Source organism: Pseudophryne corroboree, chromosome 7 (assembly GCF_028390025.1).
Source record: "Pseudophryne corroboree isolate aPseCor3 chromosome 7, aPseCor3.hap2, whole genome shotgun sequence".
Classification (NCBI taxonomy): Eukaryota; Metazoa; Chordata; class Amphibia; order Anura; family Myobatrachidae; genus Pseudophryne; species Pseudophryne corroboree.
Window position 1 is genome coordinate 338,699,032 of NC_086450.1, and position 5,764 is coordinate 338,704,795.

At 43.4% G+C, this 5,764-nt stretch overlaps 1 pseudogene; it reads right to left on the reverse strand.

Annotated features, from left to right (window-relative positions):
* Positions 1-5,402: 5,402 nt before the first annotated feature.
* LOC134946137 (5S ribosomal RNA) lies at positions 5,403-5,521 on the reverse strand (annotated as a pseudogene).
* Positions 5,522-5,764: the final 243 nt, after the last annotated feature.

A 5,764-nucleotide genomic window follows, 5' to 3' on the forward strand; every position in this document is an offset into this window, starting at 1 on the left:
GATTGGGAGAAAGACTGTCGGTCATTGCTTAGCCAGAGTGGGGCGGAAGTTTTACTTGGTGCTTCCGCCCTCACTGTATGGCTATGTTGCGAACAAAGAGAGTACCTGTGAATATTAAAACCGCTTGTATGGGCTGTGAATATAATTGGAAATTACCCGTAGGATTGATATTAGAGGGCCGCATCGGCGGTGTCCGGCGGACGAGTTATGTGGGCGGGGGTCATTACCTTCACTTCCGCCCTACTAGGTTAAAGCGGGTTGTCATGGTTACTGTGTCTCAGCGTGTGAGGGCCGCGAACGGCGGTATGGTGACGCTGGAAGGAGTGTGTGGGCGGAAGTCGTTACAGAAACTTCCGCCCGTTCTGGGTTCTAGCTGGCTGCTATGGAGACTGTATTCTGTTACCACGGTGACTAGACGGACGCTATGTTCCGCTGTAAGTGGAAGTAGTCTGCTGGGCTTATGTTCTTACTTCTGAGCACAGTGACTTTCTTGGAATGTGTTGGTCAATAAACAAGAAAAAACAAGAAAAAACAAGAAAAAACAGCACAACTTAACAGACCTGGGAGGGGGGGAGGGGGAGCGGTCAGAGTGTCTCCTGCTTGCTTAACTTGATGTATTTGTGTTTAATTGTGTGGAATGGGAAAATTAGTGTGACTAGTGTTAGATTAAGAGGAAGGGGAATGCTTGTGTATATGGTGGGAGTCTGTGAAAACAGGTGTATGTTAAAAGCTGTGATAAATATGTGTATAATATATATATATATATGTGTATTATAGTCTGTTGGATGGGAATATGAGGAAGGGTTGGTGAGTTGAAATTGGGTGTGCGGGATGGGAAAAATGGTTGGAATTAGAAGTGTGGTGTGCTACAGGATAGAAGTGATGATAATTAAGTGTGAGAGTATGAAATGCTCGCCTGGGTTGGCATAACCAGGACCTGAATTGATGGTGAAGCATGAATGTACTGTGTATGTTTGTGTGCGCGTGGGGGGGGGGGGGGGAGTGAAGGATGGTGTGGTGATAGGAAGTGTGTTGGTGTACATGGTGGACCCTATGTGTGCGAGTGATGTGACATGAAGGTGTATGCTGATTGCAATTGGTGAGTGGCATTGCGTATAGTGTGAGGTGTGGATAGGAGAGGTGAGTGATGGGATGATGGAGATAGGGTACCTGTGGGGGATGAAAATTTGATAGACCTATGTAGATCTTGTAAGTTATGGGAGTGCTATGCAAGGGGAGTCTCACAAGAAAACACTATAATTAATATTCTCATTGAGGCCATTGGGTCGCAGACCATTAAGCCTAAAGGTCCATTCACTCTCTTTTTTCAAAAGTTCTTTCGTAATATCCCCGCCTCTAATTCCCAGGTGAATTTGTTCCAAGCCAAAAATCTTGAAATCGTTCTGGTGATCCTTATGGAAGGTATGGAAGTGTCTTGCAACAGTTGTTAGCTGCTTCATCCTCGCAAGATCCATAGCGGCATTTCGACAAGTGCCCAGATGTTCCAAGGCTCTTTCCTTGAGTTTACGCGTTGTCATGCCTATGTACCTTGTGTCGCAGCTGCACGTAATACAATAAATTAGTGCTTGTGTATCACAATTGAAAAATTGTTTGATCATTATGTTCTTTCCATATCTGTCCACTACTGAGTTTGTTTTTAGGATATGAGGGCATATTTTACATTTGCCACAGGGAAAGGAGCCTGTCACTCTAGTGTTCGCTGGTGTTCCACTTGTCATGTAGTCCGTTATTTGGCTTTGTCTTGTTGTTTCACGGACAAAGTGGCTCCTGACTAAGTGATCCTTGATATTACTGGACCTTCGCCAGCTCATGTTGATTTTGGAATCAACATATGGTGATAAGTCCGTATCTAATTGTAGGATAGGCAGATGTTTTTCAATTGCCTGTTTTAAGACCTTCCATTCAGGACAGAAGGTTCCAATGAACCTAACTGTGGTCTCATCATCTTTGTTTTTGGGTTGCCGTTGAGAGATCAGGCTATCCCTGTTGGTATGTAGGGCTTCCTTCTGAGCCCGCTTCAAAGAGCGCTTACTGTATCCCCTTTCTCGGAGCCGATCAATCAATTCATGACTTTTACTTTTGTAGACCTCTACCTCCGAGCAATTACGCCTCAGTCTCAAAAATTCTCCCTTGGGAATGTTCTCAATTGTGGGAGGGAAGTGTGTGCTGGTTTGGAGGAGAATGCTGTTAGTAGCAGTTTCTTTTCGATAGAGTTCTGTGGCCAAAGTGCCCTCAGGAGATTTATAGACCTGTAGGTCCAAGAAGGCAACCTTGTCTTTGCTGATCGTGTGTGTTAATTTGATATTCAAATTATTGTTATTAAGATGATGAATGAAAGACAATAAAAGTTCCTCTGTGCCGTCCCAGATGATGAAGATGTCATCTATGTAACGGAGCCAAATTAGCACATGGTCGGTGTATCTGTCATTCTGTTCATTGAATACATGAGTCTGTTCCCATCTCCCAAGAAATAGATTGGCATACGTTGGTGCGCAAGCCGCGCCCATCGCAGTGCCCCTGACTTGTAAATAAAAGCAATCCTGGAAAGTGAAGTGGTTCTTCTCTAATACAAATTTCATCAAATTAAATAACAGGGAATTGAAATCCTCATTTTTTCTGAAATCCAGGAAATGTCTTACTGCCTCGAGACCCACTTGGTGATCAATACTCGTATACAGGGCTTCTACGTCCAAGGTGGCCAGTAGAAAATGCTCTTCAAAGTTAATGTCTTGTATCTTACGGAGCAGGTCCGATGTGTCTTGTAAGTACGATGGCAGCTGTAATACGTATTCACGCAAATGTAGGTCGAGGAACCGGCTGGGTTGTTCTAGCATCCCTCCATTTCCAGACATAATCGGTCTGCCGGGTGGTCTTTGGATGTTTTTGTGGACCTTGGGAAGGAGGTAGAAGGTGGGTATCCTGGGATTGGTAACAGAGAGATATTTGTGTTCCTGTTTGGTAATTGTTCCAGTAGATGCTGCTTCATGGATCAGTTGGGAGTATTCTCTCATAAATTGTGGGATTGGATTGTGGGAAAGTCTCTTGTAACAGTCCGTCTGATTCAATTGACGGAGTGCCTCAATGGTATACATCTCAGTGGGCCAGAGAACGATATTCCCGCCTTTATCGGACGGTTTTATAACCACATCTTTCCAGGTATTCAGTTGTTTCAATGCTTGTCTTTCTTCTTTCTTCAGATTGTCTGGAAATCTGTAATGTTTGTTAAGGTTTTGTATATGAATCTGATCAAATTCCTTGGCCACCAAATTAAGAAATACTCGCACTTCAGGGCTATTATCATCAGACGGAAAAAAATTGGATTTGTTCTTGCACTTAGGTCATTGATCGACTGTAGAGTCCCTATTGGATTCTAGGTATAGTTCTTCCAGAATGCTAAGTATGTTGCGGTCTTCCTCCGTATGTGGGACTTCTAGGATGTCATCCTTTTGTTTACTCCTCCTTGCAAAGAATTTCTTCAGTAGGAGTTTACGACCAAATAGTCTAAGATCTTTTTCCCACAGGAATCTGTTGAAAGACTTCGCAGGAGAGAAGGATAGACCTTTACTGAGAACATTTGATTGTGCCGGAGTAAGAGTTCTGTTGGATAAGTTGATTATTGTTAGGTGATGAGATATGGATGAGTCTATCGTATCTTCCGTCTCTGACGTTCCGGATACTTTGATGTTCGTGGCGTGTCCCATCGAGAATCTCGTCCCGTGTCTCTTCTTCCCCCCTCGTCTCGTCTTTCTTGTGGTCTGTATCTTCCTCTTGGTTTCTGTCCTCTTTCTAAAAAATGAGGAGAACCTTCCCTACTGGAGTTGGAGATGGATCGTCCCGTATCTGGTGTCTCACTGAGAGAGTCCTCACTTGTAGATGACTCGAATTCAGAAAAAGTAAACCCCTCTGGTTGCCTTCTACCTCTATTCCTGGGGGGTTCCACTTGAAGATATCACCCTGGGAAAAGTCCCGTTTATCTCGTTGCAACTTATTCCGCTTTCGATCAACGATGGTTTTTTCATAAGTGTCAAGATCCTTCTTGTATTTTTCGAAGGTTGTCTGGAATGAAATATCTTTTTCCCAGTTTTCTAATTCCTTGCCCAGTTCCTCTATCTCCTTTTCAACCTGATCTAACATTAAGGTATCATGTTTAACCAGGATGTGCAGTAGGTCACTGGTGCATTTTAATAGGGCGGATTCCCATTCGTGCTTCAGACTCTCTGTGGCAAGGGGAAAAGACGGGAAAATTTTTGGTCTAAGGCCCCTTGGTACGATTTTATGCTTGATGTAGTTGTCTAACGCTGTGATGTCCCAGGTCAGGCGGATACGTCTCTGAAGAGTTCTCTGTAATTTGGAAAAGGGTGTTCTCCAATCAGTAGGCGTAGTCTCGATATTGAGGGTTTCTGACAGGAGGTCTTCTAGTTGACCAACATTCCTCCGTTTGGATAACTCATTTTTGAGAGAGAAGGAGGACATATTACGCTGCTGGTATGCTGTTTTCCCAGGAACCAGACTGCCTCTTATGAAAGGATTAATGCTGCTTATACTTCACAGTAGGGGGCTTAGGTCGGAGAACTAGATATAGTGCCGTATGTCAGTTTGAGGCTAATGGGTTAGTGAGTTAGAGGAAAGCGAGTACAGGACGGAAGACAAGTTTACGGGCGATACAGGTTATCTGCCCAGAAAATTAGTGAATTGGTCGTGCAAAGGATCAGAAACTGAGCATGGCACAGCATATACATACATGAAAAAACACAGGTTGTTGATCTTGCACAGAAATAGATTCAAAAATACAGGGAATGATATAGAAGCCAGAAATGGACGATCATATATTGGAAATCCCTATCTGTCCGTATGGCGGTGCGCCCAGGGTCATAAAAAGGAAGTACATATGTATCTACAAGGAGAAAAAGTATGACTCTAGTTTGGGCGCACTCTTATTATTGTTTACTTTTCAATTATGATCAAATGAGAAATGATAATGACATTTTAGGCTTGTACTCTACACCTCATTAGAAAACTCGAAACTGGATATATACTGCACGTATGACCATGTATGAAAATTGTATCAGGAAGGAACACCATTAAGTGTTACACAATAATGTGTGGAATGTTCAGATCCTTAATTATACCTGGATAATTGCATAATGGAGGATGGCTACATCACAAGCAACCTCCGTCTGCTAAGAATCTGTACAAACTTGGTTTGTATTAATACAACCCTGAATAGGGTAGGGTTAGTGAATGAGAGAGCCCACACACTATGTGCTGATATCTGATAGTTAGCCACTGTCTTAGATTGGTAAACTTATTAAGGATTAAGAGAATAGTAGGAATCAGTAAAGTAGTGATACTGCTGTTGGCGTTATTGCCCTAGGTAGATCTTCCTACTTCACCGGGTATTCCCTAGTAGTCACCCGTCTAGGTACTGACCCAGCCCACCTCCGTTTAGCTTCCAAGATCGGACGAGATTGGGCGTGAACGGAGGGGTATGGTCGTAGAGAGAAATTGCCCTACATCGCCAATGAGAGTGCACCGAAGCGGAAGGATGGATTCCTTCTCGGGAGAGAAAATAATAAGAATGTATAGATAATAAGATGTGAATCTGCTGTCCCCGTTAGACTGGCGGGACGTGTCCCGTAGGGGACTAGTCCGCCTGAATCGTGGATGAGAGTTCACGGAAGGAAGGAAAGTGAGAATGTAGAAAAAGAATTACAAAGTCATATAGGACACATATTTGGACGTT